Consider the following 20,724-nt stretch of genomic DNA (forward strand, 5'->3'; position numbering starts at 1 on the left):
ACTGTAAAATCTTAATAATATTAATAATACGAAAGTTTGTGAGTATGAATGTTTGTTACTCTTTCACGCAAAAACAGATAGCAAGTAATATAGCTTATATATCAGAATAGGCTATAAATTTCACTGTATGTTATTATACTGTACTTGGAGCATTGTTTTATTAATTAATAAAACAATGCACCAAGGTGTGCGTTTATTTAATTTGGAATAAAATTTTCATTTCCATTTTAATTAAACCTCTGGTCTAAAACTATTTTAGAGCACAATAAATTGCATTTGTGTAAATATAATTAAAATAGAAATAATATTTATTCAATTAAACTTAATGTAAGCACTTTTAAATAGTCAGAGTTTTTTATTAAACCACTTATTCGGAGCACAACAAGAAAGATCTTTTAAAGATTTTAAGTATTAATTGAAAAAAATTGTTAAAAATGCCTTCATCTACCGACTAGCTACATCTTCTATGTAATATACGCTTTATTTAGCTTAAAAAAAATACAGACCCTACATAAACTGCACCTGTGTAAAGTCGGTTAGTAATATTAATTCTAATCATGTTTAAAGTCCAATATGTGAACTTTATAACGGTTTTGTGAGTTATATCTAAAAATATACCGTTTTCCCGATCATGATATCCTTACAGTTATTGCATCATTTATCAGTCTATAGACACGATTGGGTACCTATCTAAACTAATAATGATGCAAGGTGTTACAGTTGGATCCAGTGGATTTTTTTTTATTTTTTAATTTGACCATAATTTTGCGGCTTTGGCACATGCATATATCATGTGATATTTTATTTTTTTCTACCATAATTTGTGTCTGTACATGATATTTCACTGTCAGATTATTATTAGATATGTATTTATGTACAGTTTATATATAGCTATTTATTCAGATATATTTGTATTTACATTTGCATCGCCAGCAGAGAATAACTTTCTCTGCACGACTCATGGTTGACTGGTAGATACAAACACGAGACGAAAAATTTCGTAATAAATTGTATAATTTTATAATATTTATATGTATATTTTTTTTTATATTATTACTAAATTTGAGCGCGTTTGAGCGCAAAGTGATGATGCGATGATGATCAAAGCTGTTACGTCACACATCACTATTTGCGTTTGCAATAGCACATGCTGTCTGTCTGTCATGATGAGCGTCTATCTGTATTTTCCCAAATTTGTACTTAAAAAGGAATTTGTATTATTTTAAACATGTACAACATTTATTTGAAAAGAATACTAGCTGAGTTTATTGTCAGTTCTTCTCATCTCGAAATCATTCCGAACTGACGGTTGATTTGATCATATCATTAGAGTTTGTAATAGACCTACGTGAATAAAGATATTTTGATTTGATTTGATTTATTACTAGCTGTCCCTGCAACTTCGTCCGCGTGGAATTTAACTTTCATTTTCTAAAATAAAAGTAGCCTAAGTTACTCCTTATTACATCAGCTACCTGCCAATAAAAGTCCCGTCATAATCGGTCCAGCCATTTCAGGGATTACCCGGAACAATCAGACAGACAGACTGACAAATATTATAAAACATGTTATTGTGGTGTATGTACCGTATTTATATTCATATGTATGTAGTAAAAAACGGTTATTTCAATATTACAAACAGACACTCCAATTTTATTTATATGTATACATTAAATTTAAGCTCGTTTGACCGCATCTCTTACCTGATGTTAAGTGATGATGCACGCAAGCTCAAATAGTGGCTATTTGTCTGTCTTTGTGTGTCTGAAAAAAATTATATTGTGATATATTTCCCTAATTACTATCTAATTCTACTACGAGCGGCTTAACAAGGTGTGTTTTGGTTTGAAATTACAGAGTACTGAAGCATATGTTAGTGCCACTGTCGTTACAGTGTAGTTTGTGGTGACTCTGATGTAAAAAAAAAAACAATCAATAATTCTACCAAACATAATTATCAAGGAAGCATCTTTCCTTGTTACATATCATTTGGAGTCTGTATAATATGTTTTTAAATACATGTTACGAAAAAGGTTTCGGTTTTGTGGCCGGTCGTCTGACTGACGACAATTCTTGTGAAAAAATATCCCATTTCTAGAAATATCAAAACGTAAAAAAACGTTAACTGTGGTATAGTAGGTCGATAAAGTGAATTCTCATGTAAAACAAAATCAGTAAAATATCTCTTTATTTCTATCCTTACCGTCCAGTTCTTTTCACGAAGAGTTGCTCATTTTATAATCAACTAGCTACTTGCCCCGGCTTTGGACGGGTGTACATGTACTATATATAAAAACCTTCCTCTAGAATCACTCTATCTATTAAAAACCCGCTTCAAAATCCGTTGCGTAGTTTTAAACATTTAAGCATACATAGGGACGGACAGACAGCGACAGCGACTTTGTCTTATACTATGTAATGATTAATAATAATGCAATAAATAATCCACAACTCACTCAGCGCCATCCAGTTACTAATATAAACTATAGAAATACTTAAAAGCATTTTTTCAATACGTAAAATGTACAAGAAATTTTAAATTTTCTCATTAAAATTTAAATTTCCTTATTAAAATTTTCTCATAAATTTTATATATCGAAAATAGTTGCTTTTTAAATGTATAGAAAAATGTTTGCGATCGCAAATAGCCCTTTATTTTATTTAAAAATAAAATTATAAAAATTCAAATTTGGAACGTCAGGCACAGAACATCGATGTTATTTAAATACATATCTTTTTTTTTTTGAATGTATATTATTTATAATTAACTTCATTAATATTTATATACATATTATTATATAACTAGTATTTACATAACCTAATTGTACAACTTAGACCTAAAATAAAAAGCTTAAAAAAAAAATATAATACGATGACTAAAATATATTATTAAAAGGGGTCCCTTTAGGCAACGTTCCGAAGATACTGGCAGCGTTCCCTCTTTGAATAGCTAGACTAATTCTTTGTCCGAGGTAGCTGCCAGCTCTTCGGTCTTCTGTGATGTTATTTTATATACATTTTGCTCTTCTTCTCGAACATTCCGTGGCGTCATTATTAAAATCTGTGTACAATATATTCTAAATATTTTTTTATTTCTATTAAAACGAATTAAACATTGCAATATTCCTCCAGCAAACAAATAAAATCTTTCGTATGGTAATTTCGATATTAAAGTAGCTTCAAAAGTACATAATAACAATTTTGTTATCAAATGGTACTTAGAGGCATTTTTATTGTACCTATTTCGATCTAAAAAACAAATAATTAATGTATTTTTTCCTTGATTTCTGTAATAATAACAATGCAATAAAAAAAGTAAATAACCTGTTTATTAAAAAGTTCAAAAGTGACACTAATTATTTATTTTCTAATACCTTTTGCCTGTGACTGTTCTCGGCTAGTTAAATTTTATAGTGCTAATGAGACAGTCTTCTGTTTGTACCTCTATCTGTAGTCATACGAGTATGTATGTTTTTCGAAGTTTTACTCGAAACCCTCTGTCAGGTGTATATACGGACTCCTCACCTATTACGATTTTATAATAGTAGATGTTGTCAAAATACTGATTGACATTATTGTAAATATATTATAAAAGGAGACAATAGAATTATTCTGCTGCAAACGTACATATTATTTATTATTTAACATATCATCTCACCATCTCAACACAAAAGAACCCCACCACAATACCCTCGGTACTCCAAACCCTCGGAAGGACCTAAAGGCTTCGCCTTTTGAAATATTTAGAGACGACTTTAGCGTGGGTATCTGCAGCGCTAAGGTTTCGAAAATCAGCCCCGTCCATTCCGATTTACAATCCCATCTAATTTGATTTCTTTTAAAATGGGAGATTCAGATCCGATTGAAATTTGAATAAACCTATCCTATCCTCGATTATGCTCCTATCCTCGATTATGCCGATACCTGCTACCTAGATCTCACCGAAGTCCAATTAAATAAACTTGAGCGCCTTCAAAATATTTGTATTAGGTTTATATTTGGACTACGCAAATATGACCATGTCTCTCAGTTTCGTTCACAGCTCAAGTGGCTCCCTATACGTCTACGCCGGGACTGGCATATCCTCTCTCTTCTTTATTCAATTCTTTTTAACCCTGCAACTCCTTATTATCTCAAAGAAAAATTTGTATTTCTCGGTGAGGCACAAAATCATGGCTTACGCAGTGCAACAAACCTATGTCTTAAAACTCCTTCCCATACTTCCTCCTTCTACACCAATTCTTTCGCTGTGTACGCCGTGCGACTGTGGAACTCACTACCATCCTCCATACGTAGCGCTCAATCATTAGCTATTTTTAAAAATGCTGTAAAATCACACTATCTCTCTCATTAAATTGTCTTTCTACTATCCTTTCCTTTCTACTAAATTGTCTCTTTCTTATTTGCACATTGCTTAGTTACTGTGTATTATTACTAATTTACTTTTTTAATTCTATATTTATATTATGTATAATGTATGTATATTTATTTATGTTATGTGTATATATGTATATATATATATATGGATATATATATGACATATTACTATTATTATTCATGTCCATTCATTCTGTCTTGCGCCATCCACCACCTTCTGTCTTTTCTCCTCTACCCAAAGGTTGTCTGGAAGAAATCGCTTTAGCGATAAGACCGCCTTTTGTGCCTAGCCTACCTTTCTGTATATTATGAATATTGTTTTTTCTTTGGATTGTTTTTAAGGTGCAATAAAGAGTTATAAATAAAATAAATAAATAAACTGACAGCACATATTCATATTCAAATTCTTTATTTGTGAAGTACAGGTTACAAAGGCCTTAGAATAAGTAATAAAACCTTCACTTACTTTATTACACTGGACAGTAGACTTTCAAATTCAAAAATTCAAATTCAAAATATCTTTATTCAGGTAGGTAAGCTACCTAAAGCTTGTGTTATGGGTACTAGATAACTGATACTAATACTTAGATTTTTTTCTTAACATTACATATTAAACGTAGACCGTATATAAACACCCAGACCGATACAAACAATCATGAATATATATGTTTGTGCCGAGCGTAGAATCGAATCCGCGACCATCGGAAGTAAGGCGGTGTGCTAAACCAGTAAAACACCGAGACCGTCAAATGATAGAAGATCTCCTAAATGAAAAAAATATTTTGGAATAATTTCTCAAAAAAAATTTTAAAAGGCACCGAACGAACCTCGCTGGGCCAGGTACTATCTCATTAAGTTGAACACGCCCCTATTCTGGCGGCGCTATCGAAATGGGGGTGGTACTCTCAGTTTTTGTACATTATCTACGGGCCCCGTTATCAGAGCTGGGGTCACTCGGTAGGTAGGTACAGTTGGATTTTGGACCCGCGTGATATGTACGTATCCCACCGATTCAACGGTTAAATTGATCATTGTTTACGGTAAATGTTGACAGATGATCGTTTTGGTTTTCCCCCAAATTTTGCCTAATGTACCGCTAAAATACTAAAATTGCCCCGAGAAGGAGTACAGTATAAAAGGTATGAGAGATCTCAGTCCATTGGAATCAACCAGTTAAATTGATCACTATTTACGGAAAATGTTGACAGACGACCATTTTGCTTTTCCTCAAAATTTGCCTATTATATTGCTAAAATTTTGAAATTGCCCCAAGAAGGACTACAGGATAAGAGGCATGCCATCTTAGTCCTTTGGAATCAACCAGTAAAATTGATCACTGTTTACGGAAAATGTTGGCAGGCAACCATTTTGCTTTTCCTCAAAATTTGCCTAATATATTGCTAAAATTTTGAAATTGCCCCAAGAAGGACTACAGGATAAGAGGCATGCCATCTTAGTCCTTTGGAATCAACCAGTAAAATTGATCACTGTTTACGGAAAATGTTGGCAGGCAACCATTTTGCTTTTCCTCAAAATTTGCCTAATATATTGCTAAAATTTTGAAATTGCCCCAAGAAGGACTACTGGATAAAAGACATGCCATCTTAGTCCTTTGGAATCAACGGTTAAATTGATCACTGTTTACGGAAAATGATGGCAGGCAACCATTTTGCTTTTCCTCAAAATTTGCCTAATATATTGCTAAAATTTTGAAATTGCCCCAAGAAGGACTACAGGATAAAAGGTATGCCATCTTAGTCCTTTGAAATCAACGGTTAAATTGATCACTGTTTACAGAAAATGTTGGCAGGCAATCATTTTGCTTTTCCCTAAAACTTGCCTAATATATTGATAAAATTTTGAAATTGCCTCAAAAGGGACTACAGGATAAAAGGTATGCCATCTTAGTCCTTAGGAATCAAGGGTTAATTGATTATTGTTTACGGAAAATGTTGACAGATGACCGCTTGGCTTTTCTCCCAAATTTAGCTTAACATACTTCTAAAATTCTGTAATTGAAGGACTACAGGGTAAAATACACGACGTCTTAGTTCTCTGGAATGGCAACGCATAGGTAGTATCGTAAGTGTCACATGCTAAAATGGAGTTCGAAGTAAATGAAGTAGAGTAGCACTACTCATGTATAGAGACGACGGTTACCATTTACCATCAGCTGTTTGCCATTTGTCAATTGCATAAAAAATAAGAAAAGTCTGTAGTATTAGCCATTATCACACATTATGTGACAGTTTGAAAGTTGTTCTTGAATTTCTAGCTCCAATTCTTGTGTTCTTTGTAATGCGTCTCATTAAAGTCCCTAGTTGAATTTTCTTCGCCATAAGTCCCCCAAATTTTTTTACGTAGTCGGAAATTCCCAAAATTTAGGGAAATTTACTATTCTAGCATTATTGTTTACGAACATACGAGAAATTCTCGATTCCATCGATCAGCTGTTTGTTAAGGAAGGTCGGATTTTAATCTCACTTTACGACTGTGTTTACTTATTTCATTATTTCAGGTAACAAGATAATGTATTGCTAATTGTGTTGATGTATATTTACTTTGCAGTTTAACATAAAACGTACTAATAAGTCTGCTTGGAATTCAAAATGGTAAATTTTATTTTATACACAGCTTTCCAGTCTATATCTACGATAAATCTTTTCAATTTGATCGAATATACAGGAAAGTAAGTACCTAATTTATTATTTTAAATCAACTTTATACGCAACTTTACCATTCATACCTCTACATCTTATTAATATTATAAATGCAGCAGTTTGTGAGTATGAATGGATGTTTGTTACTCTTTCACGCAAAACCTACTGAACGGATTTTGTTGAAACTTTAAAATGATATAGTTATACATCAGAATAAGACATAGGCTATAAATTTCACAGTGGTGAAATCGCGGGCACAGGTAGTGAATATATAAAGCTTTTAAATTAATTGCTCGAACTTACGGGAAACTTTAAGTTTTGTAAAAGTCGTTTTGTCTTACCTTTCCGATAAGGAGCTCGCTATGTCAGCTAACTGTTGCTTTTTTTTGCTTTTATACTTTGTTCTGCTTCTTTGCTATTTAAATGATATAAAAGAGCAGTCTCTTACAATATATACATATCGCCACGACTGTAATCGTAAGTGGTATAGACACATAGGTATTATATTATATTGGTCGACGACAAAACGAAACACGAGTGTGTTAATAATATCGATATAATTAAAAATAAAAATATAAAAATAAGAAAATAGGATAAGGTACCAAATATAAAAGGGAAAGAGAAAGTAAGGTACGGTAGGTAGGTAAGGTATATATGTGTTAGGGTTCACATCGATATTTTATATTAAAAGAAGGTAGTTTCATTATTACTCGGTACCGTTAAACTAGTTGCATATAACCCCCACTCATATCTTCTCTGTATAAAAGGTAGGGTTTTTGTAAGCCGCGGCATTCGGTCTTTGAGCACAGGATGTGCTGGTTGTATTTTAATTGCTAAAGTGAATTGTGTTAGAGACATAGTTAAATTAATGTTATATAGTTGTTATTTTATAATACATACTTTTACTAGTACATAGAGTTGATATATCTAACATATGTAATAAAAAATAGTATGTAAGTTAGTAACAAGCCTGGAAAATGATATCCGGGACTACCAATAAAAAAAAAATAGGAAGAAAAAAAAATATCAACATAAATATGATGCATTATATTAGTTCTGATTTAGGACTGATCCACACAAATCGTATAGTTGTCGAATATATTTATTGTAGCTCTACCCGCGACTTCGTCCGCGTGGAATTTAACTTTATTTTACTAAAACAAAAGATATTTTCTAAACTATAAGTAGCCTAAGTTACTCCTTATTACATCAGCAACCTGCCAATAAAAGTCCCGTCAAAATCGGTACAGCCATTTCAGAGATTAGTCGCAGGTACGGTTCCTCGCACGGTGCAAAATTGAATTCAAAGGTATGATTGTTTGTATCGATCTGGGTGTTTTCTATTATGTGTGTACTTACAATAAAAAAATATCTAAATATTTATATCAGCTTCACCACCGTACCACCCGCCAGAAACTAAAATACCATCCTGATAGCGGTCCTCCACAGAGCGGTTTTCTAGAAACATTTTGCCATGCACAACATATTGTGGAATCATCTTCCAGCAATGGTATTTCCGAACCGATACGGTATTGAAATCTTCAAGAAAGCTTATTCCTTTTTAAAAGGCCGACAACGTACTTGCAATTCCCCTGGTGTTGCGGGTGCTCATGGGCGGCGGTAATCACTGACCATCAGGTGATCCGATTGCTAGTTTATCACTGGTGTTATAAAAAAAATTATATCAGCTCTAGTACCCATAACACGAGCTCTGCTAACGTTGGGACTAAATGACGCTGTGTGAATTGTTCTGGGGTATTATGGGTGTTATATGGTATTCTTCACCACCTAACCATTGGTTGGAACAGAGAGTTATCTTGCAAAGATGGGTGTTATATGGTAATTATTTATTTATTTATTTATTTATTTAATTCAGGCTACATGGCCCATATTATAAATACCTTATAGACTAACATACATAAGAAATAATAATCAAATATGTAAAATAAAATTGTCTCTATGGTCACGGCACTGACGACGGCAATCTGCCACGGTAGCGCCGATAGACCACCCCCTTCGGCCAGTAGTCTTCCTTCATGAAGGTGGGCAGCATATTGGTGGGGACCAGGGCCACGAACGCTTTGAAGCTCGCGTTGTGGCTCGATTCCAACTGCGTCACCCTCAATGTCAGGTTGCTTTTAGTCCGGATGTAGTCAACAATGTATTATTGTCTACCATCTAATCATTGTTTGAAACAGTAAGTTATCATTGCAATGATAATAGGAAAACATAACGTTTAGTAGTTTTTTTATTTCTTTCATCATTACATTATTGTACATGATGAAATATATACAGGTTGTCACGTTCATGCCACTTCTATCCAGAAATAGTTAGTATAAAAAATTATCGTTACAATAGTATAAAAATAACACAAATCGATAAGATTTATATATATATATATATATAAACTACATCAAAAATAAAATAATTATCACTAAACAATAAATATTTTCCTTTTTTCTATTTCTTTTTTTTTATATATAATTATAAGAAAAAATATGATTGTAATTTAAATTAATGACTCTTTTTTGTTATATTATTGTATCACTATATACAGTTATATATTAAACGATAAGAAATACGTGTTATATTTTTAATAGCCCACTAATATAACCTATGCCCCGTAATATCATACATATAATAAAACGGAAACGAGCCGTGTCTGTACATTGAATTTTTAAATAAACAATTTGTAAGTACACATTGTACTTAATCTGCCTACTGTAGTAAAATAATTTTAGAATTTCTGTCTGTGCGTTTGTATATAGCGAACTGAGGAACGGCTTGGTCTGGTCGTACATTTCCGATAAGAGTCGGACGAATCGTTCTGACGATACCGTGCGATTTGCGCATTAGTTGCTACGCCCCGCCCTCTTTGAGAAAACGGCAATCAAACGGGTTCCTCGGTACGGTTCGTGCAGGCTGAACCTAATAATAAGAACTTACTTTTAACTGGTTTGAACTGGTTTTTACTGGTGTGTTATATAGTATATCAGTAACCAGTTCAAATCAGTTTTTGTCATAATATTTAGTATTTGATTTTTTCTATAATTGTAACGGTAAAAAAGCTGATTCACCTGGTTACCATCGCTTGTATGTATACGAGAACATGGTCTACGTATATCACGTTATCATGTTACACTCGTGATACCAATCATGCGTTGCCATTCTACAGTCAAACGGGTTCCTCGGTACTGTTCGTGCAGGCTGAACCTAATAATAAGAACTTATTTTTAACTGGTTTGAACCTGTTTTTACTGGTGTGTTATATAGTATATCAGTAACCAGTTCAAATCAGTTTTTGTCACAATATTTAGTATTTGATTTTTTCTATAATTGTAACGGCAAAAAAGCTGATTCACCTGGTTACCATCGCTTGTATTGCATACGAGAACATGGTCTACGTATATCACGCTATCATGTTACACTCGTGATACCACTCATGCGTTGCCATTCTACAGTCCTAATATGTCATGCTCTTATCCTAGATTTGCCAGCCGTCCTGTTTTCCCAGAACATGTCCTAGTTTTTGAAGTGTCCAGGGAAATCCTGAATAGTTATTCGTCAGCGTCCTGGGTTTTTAAAATATGAGCACCTCATAATTACTGATTTTCAACAGTATAATTTTATCAAATACTTGTTATTAAAAACCTGATTATATTAATTACTTGAATTTTACTACATATTAATATAACTATTGCAACACTATTACTGCGTTCTGTTTTTAAACTGGATAGTCCTGGTTTATTAAACTTTCAATACTGGTTTTTTAAATTTGGGCTTGGCAATCTTATTCTGTAATTTCAGCACCTAATCTGGTCAGTTCGTAACAAAAAAATTATAACTTTACAGGTACAAAGTCGCTGGGGCAGCTAGTAATGACTAAAAATGATGATCCTGATGGGAGCACAAATCGGTATAGTTATTTTTTTATATAAAGAACACATTTTTTACCTGTTTCAATTTTAACGTCGTAACTTTTAATTGGTGATAACTAAAACGTTCGATATAATAGTATCATTATGAGATTTCCCATTAATTTTGGTCAATAAAACTTTACCATTTTTCAACCATTAACGTTTTTCTTTTTTCTAAAGCAAAATAATTTACTAAGGTAGATTGCGCATCTGAATTGGCAATGGGTACATAGTTTGTAGGACAGATGGTCGTTGGGGCAGGAAACTCTTCGAGTGGCGACGGCGGACCGGAAGACACTGCCTGGCAAGGGCTCCAGCAAGGTGGACCGACAATCTGGTCAAGATCGCTAGAAAGCATTGGATGCGAGCAGCGCAGGACCGATCGTCTTGGAGATCTTTGGGGGAGGCCTTTGTTCAGCAGTGGACGTCTTGACGTTCCGGGCTGAAATGATAATAAGATTGCGCATAGAGTCAGCGTGAACACCTCTGTCTCGACTATTTTAGCCGACAAGTAGCTTCTTTTATGAACAATGTTTCAGTTTAAACTTAAAATATTTTACAAGCGTGTCTTGTTAAGGAGATTTAGTGTCTAGTGTACCTAGTTTAGAGTCTAGTCTCCATAAAAAGACAAACTTTATTATTAAATATTTTGTTTACAGAAATCAAACCAACTTAACTTAGATCAACGCTAGTTAATTTATGTTAGATACTCCTGTATTTAGTGCCAGAGTTTCTATCTCCTGTAATTGAAGTCGTAGCTCAATATAATGTAGGACCGAACTGACATAGCATTGTTCAGTCAACTAAACAAAGTCGCCCTTCGTAGTCCTTAGTTAATTTTTCTATTCTATTCTATTGTAGAAAGATTGCTTAATAGATTTGAGTAAAATAATATATAATAAATAGAAAATTCTTTATTCAAATAAACCTATATTTAAGCACTTTTGAATATGACCAATATTTATTATTTTAATCTACCGCTAATTCGGGAAGCCTTTTCATTACAAAAAGTAAGAGCAAGAAACTTTCGTGTTGATCGTTTAAATAATTGGTGTAACTTTTTTAATGATTGTCAATTCTGGGACTTATAAAGTAAGTTGAAGTAAAATATTTTTATTCCTATAAGTCTATTACCTCTAAAGAATCGTATAGCATGTTATCTTTAGGTGGGCAATGGTGTCTGAGATACAGGCTAGGCCTAGTTTAGACACTACTGCACTGGACTTGATATTAAATAGTTAAGAACTATATTATATGTATAAATATAGATATATAACCTTAGTTAAGTCCCTTTTGTATTTGTTTTTTTGCACAATAAAGTTATTATTAAGTTATTATTATTATTACAGACTCTTACGATACGTCTTTTCGCAGTACTCTCGAACTAAGCAGAACTAACAACAAAATCAACTTTTATTCTTTTCAAATGCGCTTGTTCATAATTACAAAAATACAGATTCATTTATAAATTCAATTAGGGACAATTCAGTAACCAGCTGTTGCATTTTTGTCAAAATAATATAATTTAATCAGAAGTCATAACTTGAACAGAGCATATTATATCTTCATGAAGGAAGACATTGAGAGAACATAGAGGTATGTAATATTATGTTATCTGTGATAGAGGGGATGTGGTAGCAGCTCTAACTACACTCACAAATTAATTCACATCTTACTATATTACAATATACTAATATCAGTTTACTTCTGTAATACCATTTCTTAATAAATTGTAAGTTAAGTCTATTATTGTTACTTGTAAAATGTTCCAGTATTTTATTTTCGAAGGGACATTTAGGGTATCCTCCTTAAATTAGTATTAAGCTATTGGCCTGCATTTATTTTGGCCATAGGAATTAACTTTACGGTTTATATAAGGGGTTATGTTTTAATAGTAATTATAATATTAATAATTATATAAATAACATAATATTTATAATAGACATCTGCCCGAAGGGAGTTGTAGTGTATCGACAAAGTCTATATTAACATTTATATTTTATTATTTTCTATATATGTTAGTCCTTAAAAGAGATATAGATCAATATTGTTATATAATAACTAGCTGTCCCGGTAAACATTGTTTTGCCTTAAAATAAAAAAAAATTAGGGGTGGACTACTACATTTAGGGGGATGAAAAATAGATGTTGGCCGATTCTCAGACCTACTCAATACGCTCACAAAATTTCATGAGAATCGGTCAAGCCGTTTCGGAGGAGTATGGGAACGAAAACTGTTACACGAGAATTTTATATATAAGATATTACCTGTTGTCTGAAATAAAAAAATAAAATATATACTCCACTAGTGTACCGTAGACGTATCATTAACTCTGACGGGTGTACCATTCCATTATCTTTCATTACAAAACACCTATTGTATCGTGCTAGTTTCTACTTTAATCATTGTCAGGGCACGCAGTCTGCCCGCGGTGTTAGACGACAATCTGTTGGTGTGCGTCGACCCTAACACATAAAGTGGTCTGCCCTATGATAAATGATTAAATTTCTTATCGCCATGCAAACAGACGCGCCAGAATCCGGGGTCAAAGTCTATGTTCTCTATCCCATACATATAATGCGCTTTGTAACTGTGTCATTGTTATAAAAAATCATTTATTTATTTCATGTATTCATATTAAAACAAATATTATGTCGCTAAATTAATAAATTGCTAAAAAATGCAGTTTTTAGTAATAAATAGTGTGATTCAAGAGGAAGGTTTATATCTATAATACATGTACACCCGTGCGAAGCCGGGGTTGGTAGCTAGTAAAATATGAAACAACTTTTACTACAGAAATTTTTCGACAGCCTCGGTGGTCTAGTGGTTTAGCACACCGCTTTACTATCCAATGGTCGTGGGTTCGATTCCTCGCACGGTACAGACATTTGTATTCATGAGTATGATTGTTTGTATCGGTCTGGGTGTTTTCTATGTATAATATGTATTTATTTACAAAAAAATGTATCCATGTATTTATATCAGTTGTCTAGTACCCATAACACAAGCTCTACTTAGCTTGGGATTAGATGGCGTTGTGTGTATTGTAGTGAGATATTATTATTATTAAATATTGTAAGGTTTATCTATTAATTGACAAAATTGTTTAAAAAAATTAATAAATTGCTAAAAACTTCAATGATAATGCAGTTTTTAGTAATAAAATAAAGTGAGTCAAGAGGAAGGTACACCTGTCTGAAGTCAGTAGCTACCTAGTAAAATATATACAGAAATATTACAACCGGAATGTACCTACTAGTTGTCACAAGATTTCAGAGGTGTCAATCAGCAGACAGTTGTTAAATCCATAGCGACATAAGATCCGGGTTGTTTTGCATTATCAATAAGAATACTTAATCTTGTATAGACGTTTCGATTAAGAAATACCGGATCATGTATTCAGTGCAAACTTTAAAATATAATCTCAGATCATCACTATGAATACCTACGTTGTGTTTTAACTGTTTATTTAATCTATATACAAAAATAAATTATATTGAAGTTCATGTTTACAATTATAAATTAACAGCTTTTCACTAAACGTGTATATACGGTATTTACGTCAAAAATATTATAGTTTAGAATTTTTTTTGTGTATCTATACATACACCCGTACATGTATTATATATATAAACCATCCTCTTGAATCACTCTATCTATTGGTAAAAACTGATTCAAAATCCGTTTAGTGCAGTTTAAAAGGTCTAAGCGAAGAGGCTGCGGAAGTGACTTCATTTTATATACAAAATACTTTGTAAAGATTTTCAGATGTAATGTTGGTTTTTTTTTGAGGGTTGATAATGGAATGGTGCACCCGCCTGCGCTAACGGTTTACGCTGGCTGGGCACTAGTGGAGAATGATAAGATGAGCATGAGGTCAGGTCAGTTAGCCCATCGTGACAAATTCACCAGGAATTTAACACGATGGTTTCCAGGGGTAACCGCGTGGAGGTCGTCCTGGCATAGTACATTGCTAGCAATGAGGTTATCAATCCACATTACCAACAATCCCCTTCCCCCCTGTAATGTTGGTTAGTTTTGTGCTTATTAAGTTAAACATTATGTACTCAAATATATAAGATTCCTACAAGACAAGTTTTGAGCTTAGTGTAGGGATTGTTGTTTAATTTTTTTCTATATTCAATAATGTAAAACCGTAAAATTGAAATATAAATGTAAATTGGACTCTATTCTCTGTATGTCCATCCATCCTGATCATCTGGATGAATGGCGGTCTTCCACAGTACGGTTTTCTAGAAACTTTTTGCCCCGCACAACCACATTGTGGAATCACCTTCCAGCAATGGTATTTCCGCACCGATACGATATTGAAACCTTGAAGAAAAGAGCTTATTTCTTTTTAAAAGGCCGACAACGTATTTGCAATTCCCCTGGTGTTGCGGATGCTCATGGGCGGCGGTAATCACTTACCATCAGTTGAGCCGCATGCTCGTTTGTCCCCTGTGTTATAAAAAAAAAAATGTAACGTCTCATCTGGCCGCCAAGCTTATCCTACAACCGTAGAAGCCTCTTGGTGTCTTCACAGGCTTCATGAAGCGAGCTCACCGTTCCAAGGATTTGTGTTCGTCGTGTGACCACTGCTGCGCACTCCAAGATTGCATGAGCGCCCACTTCTACGGCTTCAAAGCAACCACGACAAAGAAGACTGTGTGTAGCACCTATCCTGTACAATTGTTGGTTTAATGTAACAGTGTACAAATAAATATTAAAACAAAAAAGCCATTACTGTATTCTAATGGATAAACGTCTCTAAATAAAATAGAATAAAATAAATAATGAAGCGATCTATTTGGATTATATAACTAGTACGTTTTACACAACAAAATTTGTTTGGCATGACTTTTGTATCTGAACATAATTTCAAGTTGTTGTTTAATAGTAATCGTGAATGAGAATATACTATGACCTAATTCTTGGTTATTGGCTTCACAAATCCCGGGTACGTTCAACTCAGTTTATCTGTCGGATATTTTTGTGTTTCCAAACATATTGCGTATTATATTAACTACTTATCTCACTTATCGTTTTCCGCAGCGACACGCAAATATTCGCGTAAAAAAACTTACGAGACGCAAGAACACGTCGAGTAAGCACGTGGCACTCACGGACCATGATTAGTTTTTTATACAATTTATAATTTAGGTAGATAGCTACAATGATAATGTTCACAGTTCACAGAATCTGGTAGTGATTTTTGAGGTCTATAGGTCATCATGTATGGTTCTACATTTAAGATATTGTATACAAAGTAGGTATCTAATTAACTTAATATAATATAAGCTTATACTACGGGTTTGTTGTCTTGAATCATATATATATATCATCATCTACTTCCTCTTTATCATTTGGAGTCGGCGTAATTTGTTTTTCTCTTCTATTCATCCCTGTTCGCAGTCACCTCTTTATATATTTCCCCTTCTTGCCATATTATCTTTCACACAGTACATTAATTTCTTTTTCAACCTTCCTCTGTTATTATAAGCATACACATGCATATGTAATACATTCTTTGAAATATTCTCTTCATTCCTATGCATTACAAATCCATACCATGACATACGATAACTTAACTTCTCCGATACTGGCGCCAATTTTATACTTCCTATAATGTATTCATTCTTTATCTTGTTCGTTCTTCTCACACCACACATCCATGTTTACATTCGCATTTCAGTTGCATGCATCTTTCATCCGTCGCCTTTACGGGTTAGCACTCTAATCTATACAAGACAGCAGACCCGATAATAGTCTAGTAAATTTTTTCTTTAATTTTAAGTCGAACACGTCACACGTCGTCGCCATAACCTGCCACCACTTCATCGATGCTGCGTTAATTCTGTACTTTACGGTTCTGATTAATTCGCTATTACTTTGGAGGAATGAATCTAGATACCGGGAATCCGAGCAGACTAGTATTGGAGTTTCATTTAGTGATATGGCTGCAATGCCAGAAAGTTGCCAATATCCCAAAATATTGGAATTACTGGAATTATTTTTAAGACACCACTTTCCAGGTTTTGCTTCCACATCACCAATCTGCTCTCTATCTCAGCTCGCTCCTTATGGACAATGTCATCTGCAAATAGCATGCACCAGGGTGCCTCTTCTTGTATCTCCGACGTCAAAGCATCAAGAAAAGAGCTTATTCCTTTTTAAAAGGCCGACAACGTACTTGCAATTCCCCTGGTGTTGCGGGTGCTCATGGGCGGCGGTAATCATTTACCATCAGGAGAGCCGCATGCTCCTTTGTCCCCTATGTCATAAAAAAAAAAACAATTATCAGTAAAAAGAGGTACAGGCTTAAAACCGATCCCTGATACAAGCCTACAGCCACACTTAACTCGCTGGTGTTTTCAATATGATATGTATTTATTATATTTATTGTTCAAGTTGTCGGCAAACTTTGTCTTGGGGTGGGTGCCTCATTCTTGCCCACTTCAGCCGCAATTAAATTTTGTAACCTGTGTTACCACTTACTACCAAGGCCGTTTAACTTACATAAAAACAGTTAATTCCTGTTTCGCAAACATTGAGTCAAGGTTTCTATGACTCACCTGACTGACTGCCAACCCTGAGGTCAGAACAGATGAGACGAGGAATACCCATACTGACTTGGCAGTCGATTATCAATCTATGACTCAGTCAGGGTCAGATTTGAGATCAGAGCAGATGAGACAAGGAAAACCCCCACTAACTTGACAGTCGGTTATCAATAACGACCTAAAGATACTCGACAACTCGACGACCCAGGACAGTTGTGCCTCACGAAGAAGGACTAGGAAAGCCGATCCCAAATGAAATGGGAAAAGGCTAGGCAGAGAGAGAGAGAAAGCTGACCTAATTTACGCTGTTTAAATTAACCCTGAGTTAGATTTAAACAGCGTAAATTAAGTTAGTTTTGACTTTAATACACAATAATGTAAAATATATAAAAAGAACAGGCAAATACGCACACCCTCGGAGCATCTAAAGGTACGACTGACTTAACTAACAATTAGAACCTTTTTAACATACTGTTTTTGATCTTTATTTATTATCTATGTATGATATATATATACCAAATTATCCTATAACATTTTGTAGGTTCGCTGGAAGAAATCCCTTTTTAGAGATACGCTCGCCCTTGTACATTATATTTACCTTATTACTGTTGTTTTTTTCAATGTGTGTGCACAATAAAGAATACAGAATATAAAGTATAAGGAATATCTAATCTGTATAATGATTATTAAAAACTAAACGAAATCTTTAAGAAATATTTGATTAAAAATCAAACTGTGGAAGACAGATTGATGCGGGAGATTACAAGAAGAGATGTTTTTTTTCTCTTTATTTTGAAACATCTGTATGTGTCAAAATAAAGAGAAAAAAAACTTATATATTATACATTATTACTAAAAAACAAGACATTGAGTATCGAAAATTAGTTATAGAAAATGTTAGAGGTAACTTATTTCCTAGTTTCAAGGTGCTGGAGCATTGGCCGCGTTATCAAGCTGTAAAATCATATAATAATTTGCCTGTAGATTTGAAGACATTGGAAGTTTATCAGTATTCAAAAATAAATTAATATTATGATTACTCAAAATAAAAAATTATAATTTAGACCAATATTTTTTATGTACTTATATTCATACACAATTGTATATCTGTTTTATGAATAAATGATTCATGACTAATGACTTATTATGACTGTATATATATATATATATAATATAATATATATATGTTCAGTTCAGTTCAGCGATAATAAGTTCACGCCTTCTTATTTTGGGACTAGATGGCACTGCAACATGTGATATTTATTCATTTTACCGTTACCATCTAATATCCGAATATAGGACATACAAACAGACAGTTTTTTCTCATTTGTCAATGTAATATATAAATATAATCATTATCGAAAAAATATATAAATTTAATGGTGACTCAATCATTGGAATATATCCTCATACAGATAACTGAACAATACTATTAATTGGTCTTCAGGAATGTATATATATTATATCAATAATTTGTTATTAATTATGAATATATAATTAACGATACGAGTTATAACCCAATTAAAATATATATACATTTTTAATTACAGAATCAGCTGCATGAAATGTGAAACCGCTATATATAGTGTGTGATAGGACAGTTTATAGTTATTTAAAACAAATCTTATATATAAAATTCTCGTGTCACAATGTCAGTTACCATACTCCTCCGAAACGGCTTGACAGATTTTTATGAAATTTTATATCCATATTAAATAGGCCTGAGAATCGGCTACTATCTATTTTTCATACTCCTAAATGATGACAACCCTTTGTCCACCCTAAATTGTATTTTTTTCACAAATTTTTTATCTTTTATAATATAATGTTTCATCTATACATATAAATAAAATTGGAGTATCTGTTTGTAATATTGAAATAACCGTTTTTTACTACATTCATATGAATATATGTATGGTACATATACCGAAATAACATTTTTTATAAATTTTGTCTGTCTGTCTGTTGGTCTGTTTGTTCCAGCTAAGGGACCCCCTTTAGGCAACGTTCCGAAGTTGGCAGTGTTTCCTCTTTGAATAGCTAGACTAATTCTTTGTCCAAGATAGCTGCCAGCTCTTCGGTCTTCTGTGATGTTATTTTTTTTATACATTATTATTATTATATACACTATTATATACATTATTATATACACTCTGATCGCCGTTAACTGTCAAACCTGCTTTGATTTCCATGATACAGGCATAGCCTGGTGTGGAGTCATAGTTACTATATTACTTAAGTTATGTTAAGTTTTATGAAATAAATGTTATGTTATATATAATATAAGATTTAACGGGGGTGAAACCGCGGGCACAGCTAGTATGATATATTTTGTTCCCCTATTCGGGTTCTACGACATCCCTGGGACGAAATTGATGATAACAGGGTGATGAAAATGATGACACATAGCATACTTGCACCGTCATCCGTTTATTGGCGATATACAATTTACTAATTGAATAAAACCTTATTATGTTGCGTAAAAATATATATCGTTTTAATATATCTAATTAACAATATGTTCCGCCCGATAATTGGTACAGTTAACAGGCGTCCTCGTGGTAGCAAGTCAAGGGTTACATATTTCAGATAAATGCTCGAATTAACTAAACGAAATCTTATCATGGACTTGTGATATGTCATATATTGTATGACAAATAATAGGGAGACTGACCTTAGTTTTATATCATGAAAAATTACAATTATTCAACAATTCGGCGTAGGCTTCGGTGGTCCAGCGGTTTAGCACAACGCCTTACTTCCGATGGTCGCGGATTCGATTCCTCGCACGGCACAAACATTTGTTTTCATGAGTATGATTGTCTATAAATGTGAACTTACAATGATTATATAAAAGAGCAACACACAAGTTTATTGCTCGTTCTTCTTATGATGACACAGGTTTCTGAATGATCGGTAGATTAAAAAAAATAATGACTATTGAAAAGTGCTTAAATTCAGTTTAATTGATTAAATGATTTTCTATTCTATTCTGTATCGGTCTGGGTGCCTGTATTTACGAAAAAAACGTACCTTTGGATTTATATCAGTTATCTAGTACCCATAACACAAGCTTTAGCTAGCTTAACATGGGCCTAAATGGCGCTGTGTGAATTGTCCTGAGATTAATATTATATTATATTATAGTTTCAGATAATGCAAATATTTATTTTTTCATAGATAAGCTACACAATCTACAATGC

This window comes from Achroia grisella, unplaced genomic scaffold, assembly GCF_030625045.1.
Source record: "Achroia grisella isolate CSIRO2021 unplaced genomic scaffold, CSIRO_AGI_Agris_v1 utg241, whole genome shotgun sequence".
Classification (NCBI taxonomy): domain Eukaryota; kingdom Metazoa; phylum Arthropoda; class Insecta; order Lepidoptera; family Pyralidae; genus Achroia; species Achroia grisella.